The following is a 14,051-nucleotide window of genomic DNA, read 5'->3' on the forward strand; positions in this document are numbered from 1 at the left end:
ACTTCTTCTCTACAGGGTGATTTGTTGTAGTTGGATTCTCTACAAGGTGGTTTGTATGAGGCTGAACTCTCTACATGGCGGTTTCTTTGTAGCTGAACTCTCTACAGAGTGATTTGTTTGCAGCTGAACTCTCTACATGATGGTTTCTTTGTAGCTGAACTCTCTACAAGGTGACTTCTTCTAGCTGACCTTTCTACAGGGTGAATTGTTGTAGCTGAACTATCTACAAGGTAACTTCTTCTAGCTGATCTCTATACAGGGTAATTTGTTTGTAGTTGAATTCTGTACAGGTGGTTTCTTTGTAGCTGAACTCTGTACATGACGGTTTCTTTGTAGCTGAACTCTTTACAAGGTGACTTCTTCTAGCTGAACTCTCTACGGGGTAATTTCTTTGTAGCTGAACTCTCTATATGATGGTTTCTTTGTAACTGAACTCTCTACAAGGTAACTTCTTCTAGCTGATCTTTCTACTGGGTGATTTGTTTGCAGCTGAACTCTCTACATGGTGGTTTCTTTGTAACTGAACTCTCTACAAGGTGAATTCTTCTACCTGATCTCTCTACTGGGTGATTTGTTTGTAACTGAACTCTGTACAAGTGCGTTTTTGTGGGTGATCTCACTGCAGGTTGATTTGTTTGTAGCTGAACTCACTAAAGGGTGATTTTGCTTGTAGCTGAACTCCTTGCATTGTATCTAGTTTCTAGCTGATCTCTCAACAGGGTGATTTGCTTGTAGCTGATCTCTCTACAAGTTGATTTGTGTGTAGCTGATCTCTCTGCAGGTTGATTAATTTGCAGCCGATCTCTCTACAAGGTAATTTGTTTGTAGCTGAACTGTCTGTAAAGTGATTTATTTGTAGCTGATCTCTCTGCAGGTTGATTTGTTTTAGCTGAACTCTCTACAGGGTGATTTACTTGTAGCTGAACTCCTTACATTGTGTCTAGTTTCTAGCTGATCTCTCTACAGGGTGATTTGTTTGTAGCTGATCTCTCTACAAGTTGATTTGTGTGTAGCTGATCTTTCTACTGGTTGATTTGTTTGTAGCCAATCTCTCTACTGGGTAATTTGTTTGTAGCTGAACTCTGTACAAGGTGCTTTTTTGTAGGTGATCTCACTGCAGGTTGATTTGTTTGTAGCTGAACTTACTAAAGGGTGATTTGCTTGTAGCTGAACTCCTTACATTGTGTCTAGTTTCTAGCTGATCTCTCTACAGGGTGATTTGTTTGTAGCTGAACTCTCTATAAGGTGATTTGTTTGCAGCTGAACTCTCTACATGGTGGTTTCTGTGTTGCTGAACTCTCTACAGGGTGTTTTGCTTGTAGCTACTCTCTACAGGGTGATTTGTTTCTAGCTTATCTCTCTACAGGTTGATTTGTGTGTAACTGATCTCTCTACAAGCTGATTTGTTTGTAGCTGAATTCTCTTCAAAGTGTTTTGTTTGTAGCTGACCTCTCTTCAGGGTGATTTGTTTCTAGCTGATCTCTCTACAGGGTGATTTTTTTGTAGCTGACCTCTCTTCAGGGTGATTTGTTTCTAGCTGATATCTCTACAGGGTGATTTTTTGTAGCTGACCTCTCTTCAGGGTGATTTGTTTCTAGCTGATCGCTCTACAGGTTGGTTTGTTTGTAGCTGAACTCTCTACACGGTGATTTGCTTGTAGCTGAACTCCTTACATTGTGTCTAGTTTCTAGCTGATCTCTCTACAGGGTGATTTGTTTGTAGCTGATCTCTCTACAAGTTGAATTGTGTGTAGCTGATCTCTCTGCAGGTTGATTTGTTTCTCTACAAGGTAATTTATTTGTAGCTGAACTGTCTAAAAGGTGATTTGTTTGTAGCTGATCTCTCTGCAGGTTGATTTGTTTTAGCAGAACTCTCTACAGCGTGATTTATTTGTAGCTGAACTCCTTACATTGTGTCTAGTTTCTAGCTGATCTCTCTACAGGGTGATTTGTTTGTAGTTGATCTCTCTACAAGTTGATTTGTGTGTAGCTGATCTCTCTGCAGGTTGATTTGTTTGTAGCCGATCTCTCTATAGGGTAATTTGTTTGTAGCTGAACTCTCTATAAGGTGATTTGTTTGTAGTTGATCTCTCTGCAGGTTGATTTGTTTTAGCTGAACTCTCTACAGGCTGATTTGTTTGTAGCCGATCTCTCTACAGGGTAATTTGTTTGTAGCTGAACTCTCTACATGGTGGTTTCTTTGTTGCTGAACTCTGTACAGGGTGTTTTGTTTGTAGCTGATCTCTCTACAGGGTGATTTTTTTGTAACTGACCTCTCTTCAGGGTGATTTGTTTCTAGCTGATCTCTCTACAGGGTGATTTTTTGTAGCTGACCTCTCTTCAGGGTGATTTGTTTCTAGCTGATTGCTCTACAGGTTGATTTGTTTGTAGATGAACTCTCTACAGGGTAATTTACTTGTAGCTGAACTCCTTACTTTGTGTCTAGTTTGTAGCTGATCTCTCTACAGGGTGATTTGTTTGTAGCTGAACTCCTTACATTGTGTGTAGTTTCTAGCTGATCTCTCTACAGGGTGATTTGTTTGTAGCTGATCTCTCTACAAGTTGATTTGTGTGTAGCTGATCTCTCTGCAGGTTGATTTGTTTGTAGCCGATCTCTCTACAGGTAATCTGTTTGTAGCTGAACTCTCTATAAGGTGATTTGTTTGTAGCTGATCTCTCTGCAGGTTGATTTGTTTTAGCTGAACTCTCTACAGGATGATTGCTTGTAGCTGAACTCCTTACATTGTGTCTAGTTTCTAGCTGATGTCTCTACAGGGTGATTTTTTGTAGCTGAACTCTCTTCAGGGTGATTTGTTTCTAGTTGATCTCTCTACAGGTAGATTTGTGTTGATTTGTTCATTGCTGATCGCTCTAAAGGTTGATTTGTTGCAGCTGAACACCCTGCAAAGTGTTTTGTTTGTAGCTGATCACTCTAAAGGGTAATTTGTTTGTAGCTGAACTCTCTCCACAGTGACTTGTGTGTAGCTGAATTCTGTGTAACTGAATTCTCTAGAGAGTGACTTAATTGTAGCTGAATTCTCTACACAGTGCATGACTTGTTTATAGCTGAACTTTCTTCAGTGTGACTTGTAATGTTCTGAATCTCTATAGTGATATATTTGCTTAACTCTCCACATGGTGACTGTCTTCTTGCTGAACTGTCTATAAGATTATCTGTTTGCAGCTGAACTCCCTACAGAATAACTTGTGATGTAATAAAATTCTATAATGGAGTAAATAAATTAGCCGAATGCTCTATTAGGGTGACTGTTCTATTAGAGTATCTCGATCTCGAATTTGCTACACGGAGTTGGCTTTCGAATCATAACTCAGTGGTTTGTAATCCGATTCTTCTGTACTACTGCAAGGACTTTCTATGAAGATTATTCCAGCTATACACCGATTTTCAGCTCATTGCTCTAAGCGGTTTGCCTATAGTAGGCGTGAAAACTAATACTTTTTTATTCCTAAAAATCGATCACGTAATTGTGACACAGGTTGGGTTTTGTGTCATATCTCCGTGGTCTTTATCTCGATTCCTTTCAAACCACCAAAAGGCACTCCTACGATGGTTACTCCATCTACATAGCAATTTTCAACTCATTCCATGAAGCGGTTTACCCTGTAGGCGTGACAACAAATCGATCTTGTTTTACGCGAATAATCGGTCATAACTCCTGAACCATTATTCGGATTTGTACCAAATTTGATGCTAGGATTCGCCTTTGGACTCCCTTTCTGTGTGCCAAATTTCAAGGCGATCGGAGTACGCGTTTGCTTGTTATAGTAATTTTTGCAAGTGTGCGAAAAGACGAAGAAGAAAAAAAAAACGAAGAAAAAAAAACGAAACTTTGGCAGCTCGTATCTCGGAAATGGCTGGAGCGATTTCCTTCAAATTTGGAATGTAGACTCCCTTGGCTGGCGGGCAACTGTGTAGCAAATTTGGTTCCAATCAGATAAGTGATCACCGAGATACAAAGGTGTGAAAATGACGTTTTCGTTCTTCTTGTCAATATACTCACGGTATGGCGCGCCGGCTTCTTGGGCCGCACGACACACTATCGTGTGTCTTGATGTAGCAACTTTAAACGGGCTGTAGGACCAGACCTTCAGCACTTGTGCTGTAAATCCTTAATAAATAAAATAAATAGGTAGTATGGCGCGGCCGCCCCTTCGATTAGAGATGAAGGGCGGCTTTGCCCAGACACATCAAGGAAATTAGTCTGGCGCCCGCCCTCAAAGGTTTTTATACCAAATGTGATGGGTACGAGGTCTGGATACGAGACTAGATTATATGCCTTTACCTATATACTTAATCATAATCATTATATGCTACGCACGAGTGCATAGCATATCGCCATATGATACGAGGTTAAGTGCGATATACATCACGTGAATCCCGTTTCAATTACGTCATTGAAAGATCCTTTAGAAGTATTTAATTATAAAAGTACGACAAACTCATTATTTTCGTTTAGTAGTAGCTACGTAGTTAATACTGGAGCAGGTGACACGGCGAAGGGTGACCTGGCTTGAGCGATCATCAGATAATAACACTGTGTGTTTCGATCACCGTAGACTACTGGTGTAACAAATTGCATAACTGTGTCTCAGGCAGCTAGGATAAAATACTTGAGCCAGAAGAAGTGAAGATAACTGAGATCCGTCTTGTTCACATAACTATACCTCGTAGTGCAGCCATAGCTACTATACTGATGCAGCCTACCTTAGCAACGTTGCACGGCGCGGCAACTTTTAGACCCACAGCAGTCCGTACTAACTGCCAAGTTGTGTGGCTTGACGAAGTTGTGTGTTCTCATCAGCCACTTTCAAGTCCACCACCATTGCTGTATGTGCCTCCTTACACAAACCTTGATCCTAGAGGAGGTTTGTCATCACCTTTTCACACACAACAGGAATCCTTCCCATCATTATCTCCATTCCCGGCACAAAATCTCATTGTATTACAACAACCGCAGTATGTAAACATGGACAGAAACTATTTATGCTATTATAGCCCAGGGGAAAGGCAAGCAAACACTACTTATGTCACTGATGATCACACAGTATCAGCAGAAAACATTGTGTATGATAGTCAACATCTTCAGCATCAGGGCAGCCATAGTAGTGACCACCTTGTTTCTACAGGCATAAGTCCAATACGTGCCATGTCGTTTGTTTCTAGTCAGGAGAGATACAGCAATATGAGCAAGAACCCTTATGAATGTGGTATCTGTGCAAAAACATTTACTAAGCCTTCTGCTCTAATACGCCATGTAAAATCCCATAGTAAACCACACCAATGTGATATCTGCCAGAGACGATTTGGGAAAGCTCACTGCCTAACAGTTCACATGAGGACCCATACAGGGTATGAATGCGATATCTGTCAGTTAAGATTTTCTCGCAAGCATATCCTCGCTAATCACATGAGAATCCACAATGGGAATAAAGACCAAATTAACTGATGTCTTGCAACATACATGAGTGAGGATGTGTATTATGTTGTCTGCATTCAGAACACTAAGTAGTAGCATTATTCATTATTTTGTCTTCTATACCTATCCCATTATCCACCAAAGTAATACATGGGTGCAATGTAGGTGTAGGTGTTGTTGAAGGTTATGGTATAGTCTCATCAATGAATGTTGTTAACTGGTATGAGGAAGAGTTTACAATGGGGGAGGGTATAACCAATATAAGCTAAGTTAATTTTAAAATGTTGACGCATAATACATGTGAGACTATGTGGGTAGGTATCCTGATAATGACATACATGTTGTTGATAAGGAATTAGATGCAACAATAATATGCTGTTTACAAAATGATAACTATCACAGTTCCATAAAGAGACCACCATATCATTTCGTATTTAAATGTACTGTATATAGTGTTGGAGCATACTGTGTCTTACGATCATCAGTCTTGCTTCAGTTAAATAATTTCAATTTACTAACTATACACCAATATTACTCTTTGAATCCGCAACAGAGAAAATCTTGCTAAGCTGCAAATGTATCATTCAATGGTCCATACCATGTATGCTGTCTAAACATACATCACTGTACGCATACAGCCAATGATGTTAAGTTGTGTTTCATCAAAACTGTGTATGCTAACCAGAGTGTATAAGTTTCTTGCTAATAACACTACCTGTATCTTATTGTTATTGTATCTGCATAGACTCAGTGTGTAGATCATACCCTCTTTTTCCAGTATGGCACCTGCACACCGGCCTTTGAGAACTGGGACCAGTTGTATATAGCATGACTTGTTGTCCATGCATCCTGTAAAATATGTACATTATCAAAATTCTCACAATAGCTGTATAGCTACTACATACATATACAGACATGTTGTTACAATGTTTCACTTCTGTGATACCATTAATGCAATGATTTGCAGAAATTGTTTAACCATTTTGATGGAAACTTCAGAGAATGAAACACTACATAAACATTATAAACGTTAAATTTTGGTATGTCTAACATTCATAAGAATTAAATTCATATTATTTTGTAAGTATTCACTATAGAGTGTTACATCTGTTGTGGGTGCCACTGTATAATCATTTATAGTTACTATGATGCATTTTGCTTTACCTTGAATAGCAACCAATTTTGTGGACCTTATGGATGATACTCACTAGCTAAAATAAAGCATTACAGCTCATGTCATGACCTTGCTTATGATTTCACTATACATACAGAAATTCTGTCTTTCAAGTCCATGCAGAATGTGTATAATTTTATTTAAAATTACAGGCTGGCAAGCTGTAATATTATGCATTCAGTAAAGCTAGGTTGATGATTGATGACACAGGGCTGATGATTGATGGTTTGATCATGATAAAATGCTTTGAAGCATCTGATGATGGCTAAAGCATAAACCAGATAAATGCATTCCACACAAAGTGGATATACTGTTGTCCAAGGAATTTCTGATACGTAATTGTAAGTGCAAGTGATCTGCCAGACACGCTGCTGTATACCTCAAGTATATATAGTATTATACAACACCGTTCTATATATATATAGCTACTTTATCATAAGTGGTCCCATGCATCAGTAACCTTTTCACCAAAGACAAAAGCTAGAGAAAAGATGAAACAGACATCACCTCTACAGCAAAAGCCTCTGTAATTGTATCTATAAAAACTTGAGCTAAAAGAAGCAAAAGAATAACTGAGATCCATCTCACTTCCCGCTAGCAAAGGGATGGCTGCGCCAGACTACCTTGGTGCAGCTATACTACTATGATGCGGCTGTGGCCTACGTTAGTAATGTTACATGACACACCTTTTAGACCCACAGGGAAATTACCAGTCCGTACTAACTACCCCACTTCTTGCCAGATTGTGTGGCTTGACAAAAAGTTGTGTTCTAATCAGCCACTTCCAAGTCCACCACCATTGCTGTATGTGCCTCCTTACAAGCTAGAGGAGGTTTGTCATCATGCACCTTTTCACACACAATACTTCCCATCATTATCTACATTCCCACAAAATCTCATTGTAGCTATTGCAACAACCGCAGTGTGAAGTCTGAGCAAACATGGACAGAAGCTATCCGTGCTATTATATAGCCCAGGGGAAAGACAAACAAAAACTACATACGTGTGTCAATGATAATCACACAGTATCAGCAGAAAATATTGAGTATGATACTGACTCGAACAACTGTCTAACAGTCCACAAGAAGACAGTCCATTCAAAAGAAAAACCATACCAATGTAATACTGCTAATTGTTCGGCCTCAAATTGAGTATGGCAATGTCATTTGGGAGTCTTTTTATTCTTTAAATTGAATGTATTCAAAGGAGGGCCACAAAACTGGTTCCATGTATAAGGCATTTTACTTACCAGCAGAGACTATAGAAGCACTCGGTTTATCATCATTACAATATAGGCGTTTGCGAGGAGACATGATTACAGTTTACAACATCTTTCATCACAATTATGATCTGGATGTAGCTAAATGAATTTATCTCTTCTTTATTATTATTTTTTATTATTATTAGCACTTTACAGTGACCAGCACTGAAGGTCTGACAGCAACATGTGCTGCAGCCTTAGGATTACCTAACCTAATTTCAGGGACTTAGCTAGACCTTCTCCAACTTGTAATACCACTAGAGGCCACTCCTTCAAGTTATTTAAACAACATATATCTCATGATGTACAGGCTCACTCGTTCAGTCAACCAATGGTGCTTGCTTGTTTTTACTACAGAACAACGACTGTTCTTGGGTGTGTGGTCTGCGGCCAAAAACCAGACTAACAGATCACTGAATCCTTATAATTTCAACACAAGTGGCTGAACAACTAAAATATCTAGGTCCTGTGGAAGCGATTTTTTAAGTTACTGGTTGTATAGACATTTTATTTAACTTTTAGTAGTTTTTTCGAGTGAAACAAGCTCTTTGAAGGCTTGTATCCGAGTCACTGGGAAGAAACACGCCAAAAACGCTTCCACAGGACCTAATAAATTTAATATACAGTATCACTATGCCCCAGAAAAGGCAATAGAGCCTACAGCTTTTGCTGTGTTTGGCGGCGGAAAAACATGGTAGTGACAGCTGGAGCAGAGCGATGTATGGGCTGGCTTACTTGTGTTACTACAACAAATGACGTGGTGAACATGGCGTCTCCTCATCGCCCTCAAGAGCAATACGCTAAACCGCCGCCGTGTTGGCCACGTTTGGATGACATTCTTCGTAACCGTTTAGCCTGGCTACACCACTCGATCGGCAGGGATGTGTTGAGTCCTGCTGAAGGTGCTGGAGAGTTTTCTCACATTGTGAGTGACCTTCTATTGGAGTATGAAGTGATAACTTTGCCAACCTGTAATGGACGCCATCGTCCTCGTAGAATGGAAACAATTTTGAAAAACCTTACTGACATGAAGAACGCTTCTCGTAGACATATGGAGGGCGATGACGGGAATTTTATTACACTGGTGCGAACGCACAATAAAGTTTTAAAATGCCATCGCCGCCAGCAGATCACTAGGGAAATGTGTAAGAATGAGCAGGAGTTCCGAAAGAATCCCTGGCAGTATGTTCACAAGAAGTTACAACCATCTAATAATCCTGATCCATCTTTCGATCATAGTTCTGCTACCAGTTACTTTAAGGAAACTTACTCTGATAGTACAGTTACTTACAACAAATTACCGGATTGGACCCATGAATTTATACCTGATTGTGATCCGTCATTATTCAACACAGAGAAGATCACTCCTGGATTAGTGAAATCTACATTGAAACACTGCTCTATGCAGTCTGCTCCAGGAATGGATGGCATCACCTATTACCATCTCTACCACCTCCCGTCAAGTCATCATTTCATGGCTACCCTGTTTAATAAATTACTTGAGACAGGAACTGCTCCACCTAGCTGGGGAGTTGCCCGGTTAAGGCTTATCCATAAATCTGGTGATACCAGTGATCCATCTAACTTCCGTCCAATTGCCCTTACTTGTGTGGTGGGGAAGTTATTTCATAAGATTCTGAGCCGCCATCTTGAGGTTTACTTGAGAGCAAACAATGTTATAGATACTAGTATCCAGAAGGGTTTTGTTTCTGGCTTGCCGGGTGTGTTTGAGCACATATACTCTCTATCTGCTATCATGGAGGATGCTTTGACAAATAGAAAGCTACTGATGATGACTTTCCTCGACTTGAAGAATGCTTTCGGCTCTGTATCCCACCAACTGATTTTTGATATGCTGGAAGCAGTAAAAGTGCCACCTTCTTTTAAAGATTACGTTCAATCCTTTTATTCACAGTTGTTTGTCATCGTTAAGGGTAATTCTTGGGAAACAGACCAGATACCTTTTAAACGAGGTGTTTTTCAGGGAGACACACTCTCTCCTATAATCTTCCTACTTGTGTTCAACCCTGTTCTCAAGCTAGCAGAGTCATTGAACTCCTCCTACGGCTATCAGTTTCAGTTGAAGATCAAGGACACTGAGATGCTTCCACCTGTTGGTACCTATGTGTATATAAAATGGACTGAAGACAATGGAGAATTGCCAGGATGGTACAAAGCTTATGTTGATGAGTACTACACAGATGGATCTTGTAAGATTGTGTATAGTGAGGATAATGGACAAGTGGTATATGAAACAGTTGATCTCAATAGGACGCAGTGGCTACCCTGTTCTAAAAGAGCTAGGAAATTTGTTCCTCTTGAGACAGATCCGGTCACCAGTAAAGCTAAATGGAGGCCTTCATTGAAAGTAGTTAACTCCAGTGAGCATTCAGTGATGGGTTATGCTGATGATGTTACGTTGGTTTCTGATAACTTTGATATACATGTTAGTGTTCTTCAAACAGTTGACCGTAGAGCATGTGACTTGGATCTATCTTTCAAACCTGTGAAGTGTATATCGTACCTATTCGACGGTTCTAAGTGTTTGCAGAAAGGAATAGTTTTATCTAAAGGTGTTACAAGGTCAATTACTGAAGGCGGCACAAAGTTTTTGGGAAAGCTTATTGGTGTATCATTAAGTGCTACAAAGAGATCTGCTAATAAACGTATGGTAGGCCGGATAACAGGATTACTATCAGCTACTGACACCCTGCGCATACGTGGAGAATACAAACTTTGGATTTATCGAAACTACATTTTATCACTGTTGCGTTTCCACCTTAGTGTGGATGCAGTTACACCTACTGCCATATCGAAGATGGAGTCTATGGCTACTCGCTACTTGAAAAGATGGCTACATCTACCAAGAAGTGCAACACGTGTAGTCCTTTATTACCCGGGGATATGCTGCCCAAGTGTATCTAATGTTACAAGGGAGGCCAAGATTAGCTTGTTGTCATGTATCAGTGCTTCCTCAGACCCTAAGCTCCAAGAGCTAGGCGTGCATCTACATCTAGGGCAAGAATTTCTGCAATTTCAGGATTGTGATTATTCCATCCTATCTACAGCCAGGAAGCAACTCTCTTCATTACCTACTGCAAGATCATTGTATGTGACAGCTAAGACTCAGCTACTTAGCGAGGTTAAATCTACCTCTGAGGATCATCTTCAAACACTTTCTGTTCAGTGCAAGTTTGCAGACTCTGCCGAGCTTGAGACCTCTTGTCGAACTTGGAACCGATTACTATCCAGTATGCATCCTGGTCAGCTGTCATTTCTTTTGCGGGCGGCTTCGGACACTCTGCCAACTGCCATGAATTTGCGAAGGTGGAATATACAGTGTCATGCAAAATGTGTACTTTGTGATTCCTCACGTCCGACTACTGCTCATGTCTTGGGGGGCTGTCCGGTTGCGTTATCTCAGGAAAGGTACACTTATCGACATGATTTAGTCATTCAGTCTTTGGTCGACAGTTTCATCAGGGTTTACATTGACTTGCCCTATATCCGGGTTTATGCTGACCTTCCTAACTTGCGAGCCAGTGAGTCACCCCCATCTACACTTCCACCTAATGTGATTGTGACCCCCTTTAGACCAGACATTGTTATCCATAATACCGTCACTTCTAGTATACTTTTATTTGAACTGACATGTCCATTGGACAGTGCCCACCATCTTGAGCAGGCTAGATCTCGCAAACAAAATAAGGCTGAATACCACCAAATTCTATCAGAGCTAGATCGGTTAAATGTTACCAACTTTTATGAGACTCTTGAGATCAGCGTTTTAGGTCACTTCCAGCAATTTTCAGTCACTAACACTTACAATGTATTACATTTTATTGATAAGGACATCAATATCACAAGGTCACTGGTTCGACGGCTGCTGGATGATGCCTCGAAGGTTTGTATGACTGCATCCCAGAGGATTTTTATGGCAAGGGATTGCCGAGAGTGGTTGTGATAATGTACTTGTAATTTAATATTTTTGTTTTGTTTTGTAATTGTTGTTTTTGTTTGTAATTGTAATTACTTTTCTCCCTTGCCATGCCCACGTTGGTATCACTTGATCACCAGCCTTGTGGTCGCATGTGACCGAGGGTTACTGAATTTGTAAATGTATATACATGTCTCATTTATTATGATGGTTTCAACAACATAGTGTTCCACCTGCCTCAAGCTACACTGTAGGTTACGGTATAGTCACGGGCAATCATTCAAAATTTTGAATGCTATCGATAGTTTTTGAGAAGCCCATATGATAACAGCGGAAAAGTTTTAAATGAAGGTGAAGCCCTTCATAGTGTAGTTGCAGATGGAACACTACAATTTGTTGTAGTAACACAAGTAAGCCAGCCGGTACATCCGGCGGCTCAGCTCCAGCTGTCACTCATGTTTTTCCGCTGCCAAATACAGCAAAAGTTGTAGGGTCATTGGCATTCAGGAGTTCTGGGGCATAGTGATACTGTATATTAAATTTATTAGGTCCTGTGGAAGCGTTTTTGGCGTGTTTCTTCTCAGTGACTCAAATACAAGCCTTAAAGAGCTTGTTTCACTCGAAAAAAAACTACTAAAAGTTCATCTATACAACCAATAACTTTTAAAAATCGCTTCCATAGGACCTAGATATTATTGTTGCTGGTATTCTCGAATAACATCAATTGCTGACTGCTCAGTTAAGTTTACAACAAGACTTAGACCTACTTGTTTAATGGGCCAACAGATGCCAAGATGCCATTCAATATCCTGAAATGTGAGTTCCTGAGAGTAACAAACCAGCACAATCCTATCTTACACACGTATTATATTGAAAATTCTCCCATTAAGGAAGTTTCATCTACCAAGTATCTAGGGGTCACCATCGACAACAAGCTTACCTTCAATGACCGAGGGGTCGCCAACGGCCTGGGACTCTCGTACGCTATCTCAGAAATCTAATTAGAAATCCAAAAACATTTAGAAATCCTAATTACAATGAAATCGATTATTTACGTTTTCTTCCGTACACAAACACGACCATGTACTGGGACAACACTTGGATGCTGATGTTGGTTGAATTACTTGAGGTTGCTAGCTAAATAACCTGTACAAAGTACTCGCGTGCCTCTCCGTAGTATCCTGTTGATGCTAGCTTTGTTTTAAATCGTTATTACAAATATTGAAATACAATTTAAATACTGAAATATTTTTGAAATTCTTAAATATTGGGACTCTCGTACATGGTTTTGGGGATTGCGTGGGCGTTGCCGACCCCTCGTCAATGACCATATCCAAACAATCACCAATAAAGCTAACCAAATCAATGACTTTATTTACAGAAACCTGCGCCACTGTCCGTATGGGACCCCCATACCTTAAATAATGTTAATAAAATTGAAGCAGTACAGAGAAGAGCAGCCATATTTTGCCTAAATGAGTTTTCACGTCACTCTAGTGTTACTAGCATGCTAAGCACACTCAACTTACCTCCTTTACAACAAAGAAGAGAGAGAGCTAAACTTATAATGATGTATAAAATTATTAATGATCTTATTGATATCCCCAAAGATTACTTTACCCCTAATGATTTACGATTAAGAAAAGGATACTATAGGCAACTGACAACAAACATTGACTCGTATAAATTTTCCTCTCTGTGATTAAACTTTGGAACTCCCTCCCCCCTATATAGTTAATTCCCCTTCCCTGGATAATTTTTGTAACAACTTAAGTAATTAGCTATATCTGTGCATTATAATCATTTGTGATTTCTGCACAGTAAAAACAATAATAATAAATATTTTAGTTGTTCAGTCACTTGTGTTGAAATTATAAGGATTCAGTATTCTGTTAGTCTGGTTTTTGGCGGCGCATTTTTATATAATGATGCAACACTGAGTGACGATGTGCATTATAAGGGTATATTTATTGTCATGCAATATTGCGTATTAGCATCATTTATTTTCTTCTGTATGCATGTGTCAGAATTGTCTGACACATTTTTCATTTTTATGCTGAAAATACCTATCCCATTATCCACCAAAGTAACACATGGGTGTTGAAAGTTATGGTAGACTCAGCAATGAATGTTGTTAACAGGACTGATATAACCAATAAGTTCAAAAATGCGGATACATGCATGTAGGTAGTTATGTGGTAATGAATGTAGTATACAGCTATGGGATATTGACATACATGCA

This window comes from Dysidea avara, chromosome 10 (assembly GCF_963678975.1).
Source record: "Dysidea avara chromosome 10, odDysAvar1.4, whole genome shotgun sequence".
In the NCBI taxonomy this organism is placed as follows: Eukaryota; Metazoa; Porifera; class Demospongiae; order Dictyoceratida; family Dysideidae; genus Dysidea; species Dysidea avara.